Source organism: Dasypus novemcinctus, chromosome 11 (genome assembly GCF_030445035.2).
Source record: "Dasypus novemcinctus isolate mDasNov1 chromosome 11, mDasNov1.1.hap2, whole genome shotgun sequence".
In the NCBI taxonomy this organism is placed as follows: Eukaryota; Metazoa; Chordata; class Mammalia; order Cingulata; family Dasypodidae; genus Dasypus; species Dasypus novemcinctus.
In genome coordinates this window covers 51,343,102-51,365,226 of record NC_080683.1, presented here as the reverse complement: position 1 = coordinate 51,365,226, position 22,125 = coordinate 51,343,102, and positions in this window count along the sequence as shown.

Below are 22,125 nucleotides of genomic sequence, written 5' to 3'. Positions count from 1 at the left end.
ATTTCTGAGTGATTCATCTGTGCCAAGTAAGTTGAATTAGGTGATTTCATCAGCATCACCCCCATGTACAGATAGGGAAAGTAAGACAAAAGGATATTAAGAAAGTCATCCAAGGATTTGCAGCTGATAAGTGTAGAGCCAGGATCTCAGAACCTGTGCTCTAACATCCAAGCTACATGGTCTCTAAGCAGTGTCTCTTGGAAAAGAATTCACCTGTGAAATGGTGAGTGGTCTTCAGCTGGCATAGATTTATATTTGGTGACAAGATGGGTCAAATTTAAACTAATTATAAACTACAGGAGCATCTAGTTCTTAAAGCAAGCTAAGAATCAACATTATAGCAGAAATAACTTCAGTGAAAAAGTAGATTTGCTGTTGTCTTTTTGAGGCCTCTCACACTGGGAAATGCCTATTGACAGATTTTTAATGTTTGTTCAGTGAAAAATAAATGAGTTCAGGGTAAGTGAGCCTCACAAGCAAAAACACCCAGACAAAAGGCTGCATTTTTATTAACTGAGGAGGGAAGTTTACACAGGTTTTTATTTTTTAAAGCTTCAACTTCTCATAGAATTTCCAATACTGCTTTCAAATCAAAAGAGAAAAAAACAAGCCAGGAGGGAGAAATAATTCAAAATAAAAAAGGACAGAGCAGCATGTTTTTAAAAACTTCAGATAAAAATTTCATTTGAGGGAAAATTTTCAGAGAAAAAATATGAAAAAGTAACTTTTCAGAACAAAACAAAAGGTAGTTTAAAAATTCAGTTTCACAGATCAGATTTTAAAAAGTACCATAGCAATGAATTTTCAATTCCATTATCAAATTATCCAAGTAGATGGGATCCACTTTTATATGATATTATATTTCTCAGAAACTAAGGATTTAATCTAATCCTTTATTGTTTTCCCTAAATTGTCCAGATACAAAGAGACAACTCATTTGGTCATACATCATCCCAACAAGAAAGGCTCCCTCCTAAATAGATGAAAAGAAGCTATTAGATGAATGGGTTATAATAATGGGAATCTGGGTATTTTCTCCCTCAAGTTAAACTCATATTTTTCCTTTAGTGTGTGTGGTAGTTACCTGGCTGCTAAAACAAATACTATGCAATGGTTTGGCTTAAACAATGGCTATTTATTAGCTTATATCTTGAAGTCCAAAATCAAGGTGTCATTAAGGTTATATTTTCTTCCAGAAGAGGATAGTTTTCTGGGTCTGGCTGCCAGTGATCCTTGTTCTTTGGTGTTTCTGCCACATGGCACATGGTGACCTCAGTTGTCTTCCCCTTTCTCTTCTGAGTTCTATTGGCATTCAGCTTCCCGGCTGCTCTCTGTGGCTTTCTTCTCTGAGGCCTTCTCTATAAGGCCTCTAGGAATAGGATTAAGATCCATGTGGATTCAGTTGGGACACACCTAAACTGAAGTAACTTCATCAAAAGGTCCTGCTTGTAAGGGTTCATACCCATGGGAATGGATTAAATTGAAGAACATGTTTTTTTCTGGGGTTACATATCACACAGTGTGAAAAAACCTTTTATTTACTCATTATTTGTCTTAATCTCCAAACAGTGATGATGGCATTCTGAGTATTTTACAGAAAGACTGTATACATGATTATCCACCATCATTAGCATACATTCTCTTCTTTGTTTTGGAGTAGAATTGCTAGGTTTGTGTTAATTTTTACTTGATCTTTCCTTGTGTAACATGTGGCAGACCACATTAAAGTAGCAGTCTGGTGTCTGGAAGAGATCAAAACTAGCTTCCACTTGGAGACCAAATGCTTGACTGGCCTTTTATGACATTCCTGTAACCAATTCTCTGCAGTATCTGGTGAAGTGCTTTGGAATTATAGTGCATCGGGCAGTCATTCCAAAAGTATATGCTAGCTGTATACCCAAGAGAAGTTGCTATGTGAATGAAGAGGCACTCTGCTTCAGATTAATGTTTGAATTGTTTTTAATGCCAATGATTACATGTCTTAGTGATTTGTTTTCATTTATGGGAGCAGGGGGTAGAGCAGGTGGAGTAGGAAGAATGTTAAGTCAAATAGCTTCACAGCCTTAAAAGACTATCTTATTAAAATCTGAGGAATCTTTGAACAGTGAGCTATATTTTGTAATGTTACTGGCCATTTTGTAGCACATGTCAGGCTTGTAGGAGTGGTGTTTTTATTTTTTTGGGAAAACTTAAGAAAAACAGAAGAATCATTTAGGCAATACACAGTGATCTGGCAGGGCTGCCTTCCAGGAGAGGGATTCTGACCTTTTAGCTATGGAGCTTTTAAACTGCATGATTAAGGAAGCACTGGTCTATCTTCTGATTCATCAGGGGCTTGGATAGAATAGTGAAAGATTATACCAGAGTCTTGGGTCCAACCCTAATCTGCCAGCTTAGCATTCATGGTTAGAAGAGCCCAGATGCTCCCTGGCTGTAATATGGAGGCTGTGGTCCAAGCCTTGAAATTATGCCCATATGACATAGTAAGGTGGTAGCATTAATCATCATATCAGTGTTCATAGACAGAGAAGAGTGCATAGGACTCTTTTGTATGACCATAGTACTGAACTTCTAGCCTTGAATTTAACCAGGATGGATTTCCAGAAATACTCACCATGGCTGAGTTCCATAGAGCTTTGCAGTAGGGTAACTATATTTCTGGGATACTAAAATCCAGATTGGGGGGGGGGGTCAGTCTTCTTTTAATTAACCCTTAATTTTTAATGGACAGCAAAGGTAGAAATAGAAACTTTGGATATCTAATCACCAAGATCAAGTGTGCATAAAAGGTGTAAAAAACCAGCTTGGCTTCAGAATTTGACATGGAAATATTCAAAGCTGGAATTAATGAAGCTCCCTCACCCCCATTTGCCAAAATCTTGAGATGAGTTTTAAACATTTGGAGATCATGGAATTGGAAGAAAAAGTTACCAAATAATTGTACCTAGATCTTGAGGGGTAGGGTGAATCCAGTTTATATCTGGTTTAGGTGACCTACAAGAACATTCACATTCTTGTTTCTATCTACTTCTCTAAGCTAATATCTCATCTCCATCCCTTCTGCTACCCAGCCCATACCAGCCCATTCAATGCTCCTACTGTATTGAATTACTTGCATCTCTTCTTCTCCACCATAATTTTAAGTCTCCAAATCCTCCATTCCTTTATATATGCTGTTGGAATACTCCTCCCCTCCAAGCACCTTTGTAATCTAGCTCCTCCAAAGAAATGTCCTGATTCTTTTATTCTGGCCTGGTTGCACATCCTACGTGTATTCATTGTTCTCTCTGGTCTCCCTCTATTTTGATTCTATCATGTATTGTTGGATTGTTTGTCTACTAATAATAGACTGTGAGATCCTTTAGATCAGAGACTCTCTTATTTTTATGTATATAAAACTTAAAATAGGTATTTAGTAGATAATGTCAAAGATTAAATGAAGGGATTTTTAGTGTGAGAGTTAAAAATATTGTTTTTATAACATTAATATATACTTATTATAAAAATTGAGCCAATTTAAGAATGTATAAGGAAGGATGCAAAGAAAACAATTATTCCAAATTCCATCATCCCAAAGTTACCCTAAGTAGTATTAGATATTAGTACTCCAGATATCTACCATATAGGAAGTGTTTATAAGGAATATGATAGGCAGAGCAATCTCCTCAACTCCCAAAGATGTCCGCATCCTAATCCTCAAGGCCTGTGACAGTTGCCTTACTTAAATGGAAAAGGGTCTTTGTAAATGTGATTAAGTTGAGGATCTTGGGATGGGAAGATTATGTTGGATTATCTGGGTAAGTGCAATGTAAACACAAGGGTCCTTACAAGAAAGGGGGCCGGAGAGTCAGTGAGAGAAAGAGATGTGATGAAAGAAGCTGAGAGTCAGAGATATTGAAAATGCTATGCTGTTCACATAGAGGATGGAGGAAAGAGCCATGAGGCAAAGAAAGCAGGCAAGCCTAGAACCTGGAATAGGCAAGGAAATGCACTTTTTCCTAGACCCTCCAGAAGGAACCAAGCTTCCTGTCACTATGACTTTAGCTCAACGAAGCTGATTTTGGACTTCTGACTTCCAAAACTGTAAGATAATAAATTTGTGTTGTTTTAATCTTTCAGTTTGTGGTAATTTGTTGCAGAAACAAATGGAAACTAATACAATGAAAGAAAGAAATCTATATAATGGGATCATTGTAGTATTCATGGTTTTTAAAAAAGATTTATTTATTTATTCCTTTCCCCCCTTGCAGCTTGTTCCATTCTTTGATGCCTCTTCTCTGTGTTCATTCACTGTGAAGTTTTTTTTTTCTGTATCTGCTTGTCTCCGTTTGCAGCATCATCTTGCTGTGCCAGCTCTTTGCAGTGCACAGGCTGTCAGCTCTTTGTGGTGCACGGGCCAACCTGCCTTCACAAGGAGGCCCTTGGACACGAACCCAGGGTCTCCGATATGGTAGATGGGAGCCAAACTGATTGAGCCACAGCCGCTTCCCTGCATGTTATTTTAATAAAGATAATTAATTTTAATTTTACCTGAGTTAACAGAAGAAAAAAGAAGTAAGTGAAACCGAAGAAATTACTGAACTTCAGATAAATCTTATCTGTGTAAGAAATATGAGTCACCAAAAGTTTTCTTCATAGTTAAGAAATAAAATTATGAGAATCAGTATTATGTTAATGTTGTCTTTTGTAAAACTCCACTTTTCAATTTTAGACAGTTTTGACTGTGTGATGAAAAAGGAATAATTTTTTCTCTATTTCTTCCAGTTTCCCCAACATAACCAGCTGATTTAGGTTTCTTACATCAAGTTGAATCATTATTTAAATTGGTCAAGTTCTACAAAATTTATTTTCTGATCTGTAACTATAATTTTTATAATCATTTGGGATTAGCTTTCCTTTTAAGTAGATTCAATACTAAATTTAATCTCAATTTTTTCTTTCCTGATTGCTTTATTTGGATTCAACATCCCAGCAACCAGATGGTTGTGCCTCTTCTCAGTCACCCTCTGTCCCCCCAAATCACCAAGATTCTAGCTTTAAAAACTTTTAGTCTTTGCTTATTCTTAAAGCATTTTATATAAGTGATTAAACAATATGGTTTCTTTTGTTTGTTATATTTTGCTTAATATTAGCTTTGTAATATTCAATTTCTTATGTGTATAATAGTTCATTTTTTTCTTACAACTGTATAGTTATATGTTATATGATAGTAAATACACAATTTACCTATTCTACTATTAGGCATTTGCTATGTAAATGAGCCAAAGATGGCTTCTGTGTAGTGGCCTTGTGTTTTTTTACTTCTTGCCAGCAGACTGCCTAGAAAAACTCTGCTGACACCAAACTCAAATTTTTACACAGTCATTTGTCTAAAAAGTAGCTCAAATAAACCACTTAGTGTTTACCTGCTTTGCATACCTTATGGCACTTCATCCAACATCTGCTCTCGGTTTATAAGACCTCTTTCTTCTAAAGCTGTACACTGCTTCAGTGCCTGGGAGTTCTCTGGCCCAGAGGCGCTCCGCTTTTCTCACTCTGAGCCATCTCCTAGGCATGTAACCCTTCTCCCTTCCTTCTTTTTCCTTTCCCCCAGGAGTTTGAGTTTTCTTCTTACCCTTCCTTTCTAGTGACTACCTTGTGCTGCTGACCTCTAGAAGATTTACTGCTGTGAGGGATTTCCAGTCTCATGTAGACCTTTCAAAAGGTTTGCCCCCAATAAATAGCTTGTGTCTTACATCTAATGCTCAAATATTTTTCTTGATCAACTTCTAAATCCTCAAATTTAAACTCACTATAGCACTTTTCCCTAGTTTTTGGCTATTACAAATAATATTAATAGGAACATTTTTTTGTGCTTGTCTTTTGGTTCACACGTGCATTCACTTCAGTTGTATATAGAGTGAGGCTTATAATTACTACAGCATACATAAATTCAGCTTTGTTATTTATTGTCAAACATTTTTCCGTTTTCCAACTCATAGCAGTGCATGTGAGTTCCAGAGTTCCAACTGGCACTTGGATTTTTATATTTTTAATTTTAAGCTATTATGCTAGTTGTGAAGAGGTGTCCTACTGTTATTTTAATTTGCAACTTCTTAATGATTAATGGAGTTGAGCACACTTTCATATGTTTATTGGACATTAGATACCCTCTTTTGTGAAGTACCTGTTAAGTATTTTGCTATTTTCCTATTATGTCATATCTTTTTCTTAATGATTTATAGAAGTTCTTTATACATCCTAGGATATTGTTGCATATTTGTGTTACATACATTGTTTCCCACTCAGCGGTGTACATCTCTTCTTTCTCTCTGGTTTCTTTCTTGCTTCCTTTCCTAGTTTTATTATTCTTTTTTTCTTATTATGTCTTGTTCTCATCTATGTTATTTCCTTCTATCTTCTCTCTCCTTCTTCCAGTCTCTACTTTTATTTCTTATTTTCATGCCAGCATCAATGAGTAATGAAATAAAATTATTTTTCTTCATAAAGTTGACAGGTTTTTCTATTTATAGAGTGTGCTAGCAGTTAACCTGTTTTATAAGTTATCAGTACTAGGTTTTTGGAGACTCTGAGGTGTATCTTTTCACCACTGTTACCCCTGTTACTTCTTTTTTATATATATTCAGTTAGGTAATACTAGCTCTTTTAGATTTTTAATTTATCCTTTTGCATTGCTTTTTGTTTTTCTCTCTAACAACTAGAGTGGACTACGCATTAGTTTAAGTTGGTTTAGAAAGAAAACAAATGACTTGAATTTGTTGTTGGTAATTAATGAGAAGACCAATAAACATAATTAACGACTTTAGTTTCCTTATGCACAAGGTGAGTAATGGTGGGCAGTTCAAGCCCTATAGTAGTTATGGGTGTTGATGGCAATAAGCAGATCCTGTTTTTAGAGTGCCAGAATATATAGAAATTACTCAAATTGAGTCTCTTCAATCAAAAGATGTCTGATATTTAAGATGTTGAATCATATTGGAGGAAATTGCTGGTTACATTTGAACATCGCACTTGTTGTTTGCTGAAATGTGGTGGTGAAATATTGACGGAATTTTTTCTTTTAAAATTATTTTTCTATTACAAGTCTGTGTGTTGAACCCGAGAAAATGTGATAATGATTGCATGGGAACTTAGATTAAACTTATATACTTTCCTCTCTCCCTCTGATGCCCTTCTGGCAAACGACAGTGGGAAAATCTCATGCATATTAAAAGCTGATATCTGCCATGAGAATTAGTCAGCATATCCTAGATTTATTTCTAGTCTCCTATGAATGTTAAATGAGAACAAACTCTGCACAATAAACACATTTTAGTGCTGGGTAACAGAGGTCTTTACTCTTTCCAAGAAATGGACAGCCTGAATGAACTCTGGAAGAAGGATCTTTTCACTAAGAGCAATCCTTCAAGTCTCTGATTTAGCTAAATTATTTTACAAATAACAGTTAAATATAAAGAAAGCATTAGCAGAACTCACTTAATGATAATGTCTTCCCTGTACCCAGTACTCTGAAAAATTCTTCATCAAAAAATGAATATAAAGACAGCAGACATGAAACTAGCTCTAGTTGCCTCTGAAATTTACATAATATTTGATTTAAAAAAACAGTTATAGGTACAAAGAATGTTACAAGATTTTTCTTTGATTTAAAAATGTGATGGGGACATTTAATGATTTCATTCACTCAAAATATTTATGGAATGCTTGTGCTAAACAATGGGCAACTGGAACTGGGTATTAGTTTATGATGATTGATTTCTCTTGCCCATCTTTTGTGATGTAATTTCATCTTCCAAAAAGAGAACTGGTACACAAAATGAGTCAGCGAAGTTTCATAATGGGGTAACTGGGATTGCTTTTAATTAGATTGAGAATTAACACACCTTCTAACCAAGAGGGGAAGCTGAGGGTCTAAAATGATTTTTAACTGAAAAGCATAAAGCTAATGGAACCTACTTGAAAACAAAAAGCTACCTGATTTGTTAAACAGTAGGGCAGTGGATTTCCCAGTTACCAAAGGACGGCTGTGGGAGAGGTGAGATAAACAGAGAAATGGTTTTCCTTGAGACCCTTTCTTGATGTTACATTTTATTTAATCTTTACAAGAAATCTATAAGAGATGGAATATCCTTCTCAATTTCTTCATCTGTCAAATATTATGATCATACTATTATGCTTAATAATCTCTGGGGATTATTGTCAATGTTAAATAAAAGATAAAAGCATATTTAGAGCAATTCCTGAAACAAAGAAATAAGTGTGGGAAATAGATTATTATATTAAACAACATGTTTTGGGGGTAGTAGCAGGAAAATAAGGAGAGAAAATAAAAAGGAATGTTGCACTACAGGGCTGGAGAGGAAGCTATGGTGAGAATGCTACCTTATTTTGCCCTAGCTTCTGCTTTACTATCCAGAACCATCCATGGGGAAAAAATGAAAATGAGCAAAAACTTGTCTAGATCTATCCTATTTTCATTTGGCTCTTCCCTTCTACTCCAACCCCAATCCAAGTCTCATGGTTCTGGCATAGCTAATGACTTTCTAGAACATGTCCTGGTCTATCCAGTCATCCCATTTTATCCCCTCTCTACTAGCCTCGTTTCGTATTTTTAAGGCTACTGTTATTTACCCCCCAGATATTCTTGCTTTTGCACCCTGTTCTGGTCCTTCAGTTGTCCATTCACATTCTTTGCTAATTTGAACATGGATTTATCATTTATTCTACCAGTGGATGTTATTGTATATTCTCTTTCATTTAATACATTTATATTTAATTAGATGACTTGTGAAGACCAAACATTAACTCAAAGAAGTGACCCTATGAATGAGTGTTTTAGCTTCCATGCCAGGAAGATTTTAGAGATAATTTGAGTAAAGGTAGCCTTTCCCAGTGTCTCTTTCCCAGTATCTTCCCAACACCTTTAAAAGGGCAAAATGTCTAGTACACCTTAAAGACAGCCTGGTTAATCTCTTAGGTGGTTTAACTTTGATGTTTGGAAAGGAAAAACCAGGGAAATAGTCCTTCATTCATTCACTTCTTCACACTTTGAAAATCCTTCATTTTCATAGATTGTACTAAATCTCCAGTTGTTCAATAGCCTTCCTAGAAAGAAACAGAATTAGCCAACTGTCATAGCTTCAGGGGGAATGCATTTATAGTTTATTGTATTTTGGTGAACCTTTATAACTGGATGAATAATTTTTCATCCCCAAAAGGCTCTCCTTTTTTAAATGGCCACTAGATACATCCATAATGCTAACACCTTTGAACTAGGCTTTTTGGATGAATGCTTTCCCTGTCGCTCAGGGCTTTGGATCCTACTGTTCAGTTAAAGAAAACCTGGGTAAATTTTTGTAATGCTTTCATTTTACATTACAGTAGTTAAGTTGTATTCCTCAGCTGGGGTTCAGGGAGGTGCACTAAAACATTGAAAATATGTAAATCATTAAAAAATTTCTGATTTATGGGGCTGCACATTCTAAAGTTTTCCAGTGTCCTTATCAACTTACTTTCTGAAAAGAAATATTAGTTTGGTCTTAATTATGCTGACTTATTGATTTACTTGGAAAAATAGAGGCTTTTGTTCCTGCCTACTATATAATTGTCTAAAAGTCTCCTCCTGATCTACCCTCTCCAAAATTAAACCTGAGAATATCACTTCTGTTTTTATCTACAAAACATGTGACTAACTAAAATTATATCCATGCAGTCATTAAAAGATTATTGACTAGTTCATTAAGAGTTTATAAATAAGATATTGGCATTTTACCAAATATACTTTCTATGGAAACAAAAGCAATTCTTTGCACTTGGTAGAAAGCTACCTGGTAAGAACGTTACTTACGGCTAAATCTATGACTTCTAGAAGGTCTCTTTTACACCTCATAGAGGAGCAAATACTCCAGAAAATGTTGCTGGGGAAAGCCTTGCTTTATTCTGAAAATTTCTGAGAGCTTGTTGACAAATCTAGCATAGGAAAACCCTGTTTTTCCTAGATTTGGAATAGTTACTAACATCCTCTAGCAAGAAAAATCATTTTAATAACAGTAGACTGAGCAGGCTAGTAAGATAGGGAATTAATAGACAGATCTGGAACCTGGCAGAGAGTCCACGTGGACATCAGTAACCCCAAGATGGCTGCTGGAAAACCCCCACCCCCAGGATTCTGCTATCCAGAACAAAGACTTCTTCCTGGGAGCAAGAAAAAGCCCTGGATGTTCCCTAAAGGATTGATGGGTGGGGTAATCAATCAAAACAGCAAACAGCTGGAAACCCCTCCCCTGCCATTAGCAAAGGGGTGGAATAATTAACAGTTTAAAAGCCAGGCACAGGCCTGAGCACGGGCTCTCACCCTGCCCTCTTGCCTGTGGACCTGCCCTGTTCCTCTCTGTGCTGCTTTCACCATTTTTCCTGTGCCATGTATCCATGCAAGTAAATCTGGGTATTTAAAATCAATAATGGGAAAATGTAGCTTGTAAATCAGCCCTCTTTATCCCTTTTCACCTCCTTCCTCTCTAACTAGGACCCCTGCTCGGGTATTTTCTGTTATTTTCTCCCATTTCTTTTCACTCTCTACCTGAATAAATTACTGGCCTAATTCACCTGGTATGCTCTTGAAGTTCATTACTGCAGCATAGCCAAGAACCCAGGTAAAATCCAGTAACAAGACTACAGTAGGATTTTCCTGAGGGCTGAAGTGAAATCCATAAAATAGGAAGGATACTGTGAATTTTCTGAAAGATTTTGCATAGTTAGAAGAATTTTCTTCACCTTAGATTGAGAAGTTACTTCTTAAACAATCTTCAAGTTAAAATTTTATCATTGCTCCCTTATAAAATACAAGTAAGTATAAACTTTCTATTTTCCTGGAAGCATCTTTATAATTGGGTAAAATTCCACTTCTCCCCTCAAACCACAGTATTTCGTAGGGGTTGAGAATATAATACATTGGAGGAAAGCTGAAGGCTACCCCAAAACTTTTCTTAGGTTACTAATGACTGGAGTATAAAGAACTGTTTTTAAGATGTATGAAAGGAAACTGATTAAAGGAAAATAATGTTTTTAATATTAAAATAAGAAAAAAGGAAATGAATTTCCCCTTCTATTGCAGAGTAGAATCTCTGCAACAGAAGCAGTGATGAGGACATTTACCCATTTTATTTAGATGGCAGTCACATTTTTCAACCTTTAGTAAGACTGTTAAAGTACAGTTTACAAAGAAACTGCTTGTTAACCTTTTGCATACTTGCAAATCACTCCTCGTGACTTGAATAGAATTTAGGTACCACAGGGGCCTCTAGCAAGGATTTTTAAGGTGACTATTAGTAAGAGCATTCCTGAACTCCCTGTCTTGATAGACATTTAGGATGTTGTTGAGTGATATCAAGGAAAGAGAGGGATAGTATTGTTCTAACTCCCCCAGGAACATGTGCTCTAGGAACATGACTGACAGATATATTGCTTTCCTTATCTACAGTGCATGGCAATCGTTTTTCCTGGGAGTTATCAGTGATTTGTTTCACTTTCACAGCACACCAAGTTATCTTTCATTGCAGTTCCCAGATTTGGTTTGTAGTTTTATATGATTAAAAGAATGTTTTTTTACTTCTCTGGTGTATTATAGTTGTAATATGCTTATAAAAGTTGGGATTAGCCAGTTATCTTCCGTAAGTGCCTGCTATGAGCCTGACACTCTGCTAAGTCTTTCATGTATTTCATTTCACTTGTGAAATTATTCCCTGTTTATATATGAGGAATTGGAACATTCACAGATGTTAACTTGTCTACCTGAGATTACATAGCAGGAAGGTTAGCAGAACCATATGTTTTTTGACTGCAGAGTCCATGCATGCTCTAACCCAGTGTATACCACCTCCTTCACATCAGCTCTCCAACTCTCTGAGCAACAGTTCCTGCCCTAGCCCACAAACCCTTGAGGTCCAGAGCTGAGGGATTTGTTTTCCATAGCAAACTGGTTGCTGCAGAGACTCTTTCCCAATAGTTGTATTTCCTCCCCCAAGCAATGCCACTGTAGTTCTTTTTAATATGGAATTAATTTTCTTACTGTAGCACTTATGCATATGCAAGGTTGATACCGTTGTATGAGTTGAAGATAGAATCTAAGCCTTCTGAATTTCTTCAGTCTCACTGGTCTCTGCCTACTCCCCCTATAGCACTTCTTCCTTCTCTGCCCTTTTCTCCAAAAATTATTTTCATTCTTCTCCATTCATTTAGTATGTGCATCCTAACAAGGTTTTAGGAGGGAGCTGAATGAATTAATCCCATGTTCTAACTGTCTAATACTTGCTTATTGAACACAATTATTTCTTACATGTTTGGTTTTTAGCCAATATGGGGGTGAGTTTGGGCCTGACCACTCTGTTCTGCATGTATGGACCCTGGGGACAGGTAGGAGAAAGAAACCTTGGTAGCCCTGGGTGTCTCTGCCTAGCTCTGACCTTGGCAAAGGTGAAACTCACAAATGGAAACTTAAAAGATTGGACACTGAAATCAATCTAGGTCTTTAGAAGTGTCTCAAAGTAGCTTTCTGCTCTTCTCATTTCTCTCTTTCTCCCAAATAGCTAGCCCATGAAATATTACATGAGACTTAGTAAAAGTATAAAAAATGTATAGTTATTAAATCACCTGCTTATAAATCATGTCCCATTACATTGCAGCAAAAAAAAACCCAATTGCACTCATTTTAAAAACTGGTTTAACTTACCTGGTTGAAAGTTCTCCTTTACTGAAACTCCATATCCTTTCCTGTATGCTCAGGCATTATAGTTTATAGTATATATAAAATGGCTATCTGCCTGGAATCTTGACTCAGTAGAGGAAATAATGCTTTAAAGACAGCATTAAATCATGCTTAGCAACTGGAAAATCATAAAGGCATCTTGGAAGAGTTATAAGAGCATGGGCTTTGGAGACAGAATTGGGTTTAATCCCAATTTTGCTATTTATTAGGCAGTGTGTTATCGTGAACATGTTTCTTAACCTTGGCTTCCTATTATCAGTAGAGCCAATAATATTTTACTTTCAGTATTATGTGAGGGTTTAAATAGTACAATAAATATTAATTCTCTTAGAATCTGTTTATTATTCAGGGTTGCAGGACTACTCAGAACTGGCTTTGACATACACAGGAATTGCTTATATAGTCATTCATTAATTTAATAAATGTTTGAGTACTGAGCACCAGGTAGAAGGCCTAATTGAGGAAAGGCCTTAGCAGGACTTGAGAGCTAATTGTATTTTAGTATTGCTACATATTCTATGGAATTTTCTCTGTCCTCATGCTTATATTGTGAATAACTAGCCATGTGGTTTTGAATTTGAAAGATCCATATCAAATGATCTCTTTCCTGTCTTCATGCTTATTGATCAGATATGAATAGATAAGGGAGATTTTTCCTAAATGAAGGAAGAAACATAATTTTGTCTGTGTTCTTTTTCTGACCAGAGAATTTAGAGCAGAATTTTCTTCCTATGAGTGCTTGATAACAATTCTTCTAATTTAGTTTTATGGATGTATTTTGAAGTGAGGAAGCAGTCTTTTTCACTGAGGGACCCAAGTCCTGAATGCATGCTCAGTCTTCCACAATGTAGGAATACTGCACAGAGAACTATTTTCCTAATATAATAAACTGACACAGAGAAGTTTGATGGCTTTAAGTGTGAAAGGACCAGGTCATGGTCAGGGTAGAATCAGATTAGCAGTGTCTGTTAGATTTCTCTACTTCAAAGCTGGGAAATGTTTCTTGTGTTTTAAGTATAATTAGGTCAGAACTATTTTGATAATTACTTCCAGGATACATATTTGCACATAAGATCAGAAATGAGTATCTATAAAACTCCACAATATCCTTCACTAAAAACACACTTCATTCCCAGTCCTGCACCATCCCCTGAAAAACATATATCTCAGACTTGTGAATAAAGATATCATTTACATTAAAAAAGTAATTGCTGACAGTTTATCATCCAGGCTGAATACACAGCTGGATAACACTGTCAGTAATTGAAAGGGCCTGAGGGATTAAGGACAAGAAAGGCATCCATAATTACTGGGGGAAAAAGATAATTCTCTGCCATGTGGCCTGCCTAGAGCTGGTAAGAGGTATTTTACATATTTGTGGCTCAAGGTACAACAATTAATCAGAGTTTGTCTTTGAAACAAGAAAATAAAACAAACCAATGCAAGATTGCTTCATAGAGTTTGTGAGCTATGGTGCTGCAAACTGAGGTTTTAGGGTTTCATTCACCTCAACCAATATCTATTGAACAGATCCTTTTTCCTAGCCAATACAAGTCCTGGTGACACGAAAATAAGTGAACACATAGTCTGTCCCAGAGAGATTTATAATGGACTGGGAAGGAGGGCATGATTGATAAGCATTGGATTAAGACAAGTAAGTACTCTTGAGAGTTACATAGAAGGTATTAGAGAAATGAGAAAAGATTATGTGTTCAACTTTCTTCCAAAAGGATAGAGAAGATCTCAGAGTGGAGGTGTCATTTGCATTAAATCTAGAAAGCTCATTTGGGGTTTTCCAAGGATAAAAGTGGGGAATGTCATTCCAGTTAGAGGGAACAGTGTGCACCTGGAGTAATGAGATATCTTGAACATGAAACTGAAGTAGTTGAACATGGGGAAGGATGGGGTGGGAGGCTGTAAGACAGGAATGTGGCCTCAGGAGACTTATTATTATTCAAAAGTGAACATAGCTTTTTCATCCTTCAAATACAGAATGCTCATTAAAAAGCAACTTATGATTTCAGAATAGTTCCCTAAGCAAAATAATTTGAAAGCCCAGTATTGTACGGATTGTGTTTAATTGGAAGAGATTTTTTCCCTCTGGTTTCTAATTCATTTTAATTGAATTCAGTTATAATTTGTGGTGCATTTGCAAAGAATTGTGAAAAATTCCTAACTAGTGAGGCAAAAATAAAAATAAGAAAAAGGTTTATGCTGCTGTGTAATTGACTCTTGAGGAGTAGACAAATGTAACTCCAATCCAAGGAAGGTTCAGAGAGGTGTTAGTGGAGCATGGATTTGGAGGCAGAACTCCCTTGCTGCACCGGGGTGGGTATGAAGTACTGTTTCTTGGGCAATATGGGGTATGAGTTGGGTCTTGAAACTGGAGGTTTTCAAGAAGAATTTAGAGATGGGGTGGGGGAAAATCATCTGGGCTGGGAGATTGTCATGAGCAAGGCAAGAATGGATGTAGAACGATGGATAGTAGATTCAGTAATGTAGAAGAAGTAGTATGGTGGGGCTAGAGAGTAGGTGATGAGACTGTGGGAAAGGAATGGAGAAATCTTGAAGAGCCATAATGAAAGAAAATAATTAGGATGTATTGCAAGGAGGAAGTAAGGTTGAAGGAGGGATTCTTTTTTTTTTGTATGTTATTTGTTTTATTTTATTTTTAGTTTTTTCACTTTTAAGAAATTTTATTAGAGGGATTGTAAGTTTACAGAAAAATCATGCAAATATGACAACTACAGAGTTCCCATATACTGCCCACACCTGCACACAGTTCTCTGGAGCTATTATTAACACTTTGCATTAGTGTAGTACCTTTGCTATAATTGATGAAACAATATACTTGTTATGTTAGCTATATTCCACAGTTTATATTAGGGTTCACTTTGCTGTACAGTCCTATGTTTTTAAAAAAATGTTTATTCTAGTAATACATACAACCTCAAATTTCCCTTTTTGACCACAAATATATGCTTAAGTGGTAATAATTATATTCACAATGTTGTGCCACCATCACCACCATCCGTTACCAAAACATTTCCATCAACCCATATCCGTGAGGTCATAACAATATTTGTCCTTTTGTGTCCGGCTTATTTCACTGAACATGATAACTTCAAGGTTCTGCCATATTGTCACATGTATCAGACTTCATTCCTTTTTATGGTATGTGGCCCTGCTTTCAATTATTTTGGGTAAACATCTAGATGGGGAATTTCCAAGACATTAGGCAATTCTCTACTTAACTTTCTGAGGAACCACCAAATGCTTTTCCACAGTGGCTACACTATTTTACATTCCAACAGTGAATGAATGTTTCCATTTCTCCACATTCTCTTTAACACTTAGTAGCCATTCTAGTGAGTGTGAAATGGTATCTTATTGTGGTTTTAATTTGCATTTTCTTAATGGCTAATGTTGCTGAGCATCTTTTCATGTGCTTATTGACCATTTGTATATCTTCTTTTTTAAAAATTTTAAAAAGATACTTAGATTACATAAATGTTACATAAAAATGTAGGGGATACCCATATGCCCCACTCCCTAACCCTCCAACACTTCCCCACATTAACAACAACCTTCATTAGTGTGGTACATTCATTACAATTATTATTTTTTATTCATTTAAAAAAAATATTACATTCAAAAAACATGAGGTCCCCATTCACCCCCCCCACCCCCACCCCACCACTCCCCCCACAGCAACATTCTCCCCCATCATCATGACACATCCATTGCATTTGGTGAGTACATCTCTGGGCATTGCTGCACCTCATGGTCAATGGTCCACATCATAGCCCATACTCTCCCACGTTCCATCCAGTGGGCCATGGGAGGATATACAATGTCTGGTAATTGTCCCTGCAGCACTACCCAGGACAACACCAAGTCCCGAAAATGCCTCCACATCTCATCTCCTCCTCCCATTCCCTGCACCCAGCAGCCACCATGGCCACTTTTTCCATACCAATGCCACATTTTCTCGATTACTAACCATAATAGTTCATGAATAGAATATCAGTAAGTCCACTCTAATCCTTACTGTATTCCTCCTTCCTGTGGTCATTACAATTATTGAATACATTTTGGAGCATTGCCACTAAGCATGGATTTGTAGTTTACACTCTCTCCTACACAATTCTGTAGGTTATGGCAAGATATATAATGGCCTGTATCTGTCACTGAAATGTCATTCAGGACAATACACATGTCCTGAAAATGCCCCCATATTACACCAGTTTTTCCCTCTCCCTGACCTCAGAACCTCCAGTGGCCATTGCCTCCATATCAGTGATATAATTTCTTTCATTGCTACAATCACAATAAGTCTACAGTAGAATACCAGTAAGTTCATAGTTCATTCTCCAATCCTGAAGATTCTGGAATGGTGACATTCACTCTACTTCTAAGTGAGAGGGGGCTGTAATCCATTAGGACAGATGGATGGGACTCTCTTGCTTGCAGTTGTAGATGCTCTCAGTTCCTTGTTATGGTAGTTGTCCATCATCACCAAAGGAGGGCTTCTTTTAAAATAGGAGAGATCTGAGCATATGGAGTGAAGGGAAGCTTTGTGATGAAGATGATACTGAAAGGGAGATTCATTTGCGAGGATCTTTTAGGTGGTTCATGGGAATGGAGCAAAAGAAAGAGGTGAGGAGTTGATTAAGGAAAACCTCCAACTGATTTACCTCAGCATGCTGACAGGCTACATATCCTGAAAGTTTTGCTGAGATATTTCAACCTTTGTGATGATTGAATGAGGCCTGGATGGTGAATCACCAACAGCCACATGCAACCTCACCTGTTTATGCCATAAGCCACAAACATCATCATTTTCTACATGTACCATGATGTAATAAAAACCTGGGAAACTCTGATATAGAGAACGGTTAGGAATATTTTATTCAAGTCTTAAAGAAAGGGTGCAAGCATGGGTAATGATATAGGAAGTGCGGTTAAAGAATTTAGTTTTCTAGCTGCAAAAACAAGTACCATACAATGGGTTGGCTTAAATAATGAGAATTTATTGGCTCACAGTTTTGAGCTGAGAAGTCCAATATCTAGGCTTTGGCAAGATGAAGCTTTCTCCCCAAAGACCACGGCACTCTGGAGCTGGCTGCCTGTGATTCTTGGTATGTGGCGTTTTTGTTACATGGTAACGAATGTGGAAGCATCTTCTCCCTTCTATTTTGGGTTCCACTGCCTTTCAGCTTTTTGTTGCTTCCCTTCACTTCTCTCAATGTCCAATTTCCTTTGCTCGTAAGAACTTCAGCTATATTGGATTAAGGACCACTCTTATTCAGCTTGGGCACACTTTAATGATAACATCTTCAAAGAGCCTATTTACAAATGGCTCACAGTCCTAGGACAAGGGATTGGGACCTGAACATGTCTTTTGTAAGGGACATGATTCTGTCCCCCAAAAGATCAAAATCTATACTCCTAGACCTTTCTGGAAATAAAAAGGACGAATTATTTGACTTAATAGTCCAGTCTTATCCCTGTGCCATCCTTTCTCCCTTTTTCCCTCCCACCTTTCATGTATTATTATTATTTTAAAGATTTATTTTATGTATTTATTCCCCCCCCCCATTGTTTGTGCTTGCTGTCTGCTCTCTGTGTCCATTTGCTGTGTGCTATTTGTGTCTGCTTGTCTTCTCTTCTTGTATTCTCTTTAGGAGGCATTGGGGACCAATCCTGGGACCTCCAATGTGGGAGAGAGGCACTCAATCACTTGAGCTACCTCAGGTCCCTGGTTTGTTGTGTCTCTCATTGTCCTTCCTCTTTTGTCTCTTTTGTTGTGCTCACCACATGAGCCAACTTGCTGGATGGACTAGCTTGCCTTCACCAGGAGACCCTAGAAAAAGAACCCAGGACCTCCCATATGGTAAACGTGGAGCCCAATCACTTGAGCCACATCTTCATCCCCCTTTATGTGTTATTGATTGATGGTTTGTTATCTGCCATTCTCTGTATTAGTAACTAGAGATATGCATTCTCTTTATGCAGTTTCTTGGAGTATTTTCTGAATGACGTGCTGTGCTCTCACAGTGTTCTGTCATAGTTCCCCTCATATTATGTTGAAATTATCTTTGCATAATTGTTCTTTGTCATCTGGTGTCTTCTTAATATTCTTTACCTCTTTAGTCATATTTTCCTTCAACTCTTTGAATTGATTTAGGAGATTTGTGTGATTATCATTGATTAGTTGTCTTAAATTCTGTATCTTGTCAGGATATTTGTTTTCTTCCTTTGGTGGGGCCATCTCTTCCCATTTCCTAGTGTGTCTTGTAATTTTTTGCTGATGTCTAGGCATCTGAATATGTTTTCAATTTACTTTGATGGTCAATTTCTCTCTCTTGTCTAGTGGTCTTGTTTCACAGTTCTTCTTCCCCAGATTACATTTCAAAATAATCACTAATGGGGCACAGATCTGCTCCAAGGGGTCTGGGAGATGAGATCCCAAAAAGCGGTTTTTTTTTTTCCTTGCAGTTGTCCTGCCTGCCGGAAGATGGTGATCTTTGGCCAATCTTTGCATGTAGGTGTCTCTCTCAACCTCCACATGATTCTGGTCTGGCCAGAGCTGAGATTCAAAGTGGGCTCTGATGGCCAAACTCATTGAAGAGAAGCTACTCTTTGCCCTCTGTCATACCTCCCTCTCCACAGGAAGGAAGATTCTGTGCTCTTCTCACAGTTGGCTGCAATAAACCATGGGTTGTAGCTAGGCTGTCCACCTTGAGGGTGGAGAATGGGTCTGTTTCTGGATGCTGGGGCTAGTAACTCACAGTTTTCATTTTAGCTTCTTCACCTCTCTGGCCCTCACCCTCCTAGAGGCCCTCACCCTCCTAGAGGATGTATAACACTCTTCTGGTTTGCATATCCCCAAAGCAGCTCCCTTGTTTTTGTCCTTCCTCCACTGTTTTTGTCAAAATTATCTGTCTATGTGTTTGATTCCTTTACTTATTCACAGCATACTCATGCCAGCACTATTTTTTATATGTCTTTTTAGCCTAACTATCCAGCTTGGACCCTGGCACAGACTGTGTGCTCATATAGTTGTTGAACTGAAACTGAACCAAGGTGAATTAGACACAGTCTTTGCCATCACATTGAGAACTGGCTACCTGGGGAGAAAGAAGTATAAGTTAGTTCTAGAATTAATAGATTAAATTAAGAACTATAAGAATTATATAAAAAAGTGCAGTTGAAATGCAGTAGTGGGCACAGCTAGCACTGATGAAGGGTGGAACAGTCATTGTGCTATTTTGTGATTTCAGGCAGAATATATATTGATTTAGGGAATGAAAAATATTGACTGTAGAGAAGTTAGATTGTTTGTGAAGTTAGAAAGCTCTTAGAAATCATCATATGGGAAGTGGCTATAACAGAGAAATAATAAACTCAGGGCAATGGTTGGCAAATCTAGTTTTCAGGTGCCTTAAAGCATGTCACTGAATCTGTTGACTTGAATTTCTTTCTTATGAAAAATGGGGTATTATAATGGTTAACTTCTTTAATGTTCCTTTTACATTATCCTGCGCAGGGTATTTTTCTAAGTAGTAAAGGTCAGAGTGATTAAACAAGACAATTGATAAGTCTAATAATAATTAAAATTATTGCCCTCATTGCGGTTAGGTATGGTAATTGTTTTGTGGTCTCTTTGTTGAAACTACTGCAATTGTTATAAGTGCTTCACAATAACTCAAGCCAATCTGTTTTCACACTAGACATATTGATTCATAGGAATTGAAACAAATTGTTCTGGAAAGAGTTCATTGACTATAATTCAGAGGCAGCCTGGTTCAATGAAAAGACATGAATTTGGAAGTGGGATCTGCCTGTGTTGGAATCTCATCTCTGCCTCAGCTAACTGGGTAGTCTTGTAAATGTTGTATAAAGTATGTCATGCTTGTATTTTTTCCTGTGGAATCAGGACACTTGCAACATTTAATAGAGGTGGTTCAAGAATGAAATGAGATCACATTTGAGGAGTTAATATGATGCCTGGGAAATAATGTGTTTAATAACTGTAAGTCCTGTTTTACTTTTTCTATAGCTAAGAATTTTCTACTCAAAATATTCCTGGATAAATTTTCAAGCTTCTTTTATATTGTACACTCAAGAATTTATTGCCTTTTTGCTCAACACCCCATATTTCTTTAATATATAAAAACAATATAATGTAAGAGCTAATATTTATTGGATATATATCAGTACATATAGGGAAGTGGACATGGCTCAACCGATAGAGCTTCCGCCTACCAAATGGGAAGGTCCAGGGTTTGATACCCAGGGCCTCCTGACCCATGTGGTGAGCTGGCCCACGTGTAGAGCTGCTGCACACAAGGAGTGCCATGCCATGCAGGGTGTCCCCATGTGGGAGTGCACCCCACAAGGAGAGCTGCCCTGTGTGAAAAAAAAGCGTAGACCTCCAAGGAGTGGCGACACACACAGAGAGCTGATGCAGCAAGATGACGTAACAAAAAAGAGACGCAGTTTCCTGGTCACAGCAAGTGGACACAGAGAGCAGACAATGTGGGGGTGCGTGGGGGTGGGAGGATAGGAAGGGGAGAGAAATAAATAAAATAAATAAAAAAAACCCAAAAAACATATGCTGAATATTTAACCTAAACAACCTCATTTGTTTCTTATTTTTTTAGTTTCCATTTTACAGATGGAGAAAATGAGATTTAGAGAGTTTACATAAGTTGTCCAAGGTAAAACTAGTAAACATCAGGGTTAGAATCTGAATGTACAGAGCTTGACTCTAAAGCTTTGCTCCTAACAGCTGCCTGCTAAGCTTCCTGTCTCTTCTGTTCTCTCACCACTTTAAGCTATATTCGACCAGGTGAAGCATAAAGATATAATACATAGACAAAAAGAATTCATTTCCCATGATATTTATAGCTTGAAGCCAGAGCCCAGGAGCAAGGGAAGAAAGGAAAGGTTATCACTGAAGGGAGGGCATTGGTTTCAGTGACCAGTGGGAGTGAGAGGACCGTGAGAGATATCAGCCAGTAAAGGGATCATGATGGCCACACTAACCTCAAAGGCTCTCTTGTGGCAGATGTGGCTCAGGCAGGTGAGCAACCATCTGCCACATGGAAGGTCCTGGCTTCAGTTTCTGGTGCCTCCTAAAGAAGACAAGCAAACAACAAGCAGACTTTGAGCAAAAACAATAAGCAGACAATGAACAAAAGCTATGAGCAAGACAATGAACAAACAATGAGCAGGGAGCGGATGTAGCTGAAGCAGTTGAGTACCCCCCACCCACATGGGAAGTCCCAGGTTTGGTTCTCAGTACCTCCTGAAGAAAAAAACAGACAATGAGGAAAAAAAAAAAAGGAATGAGC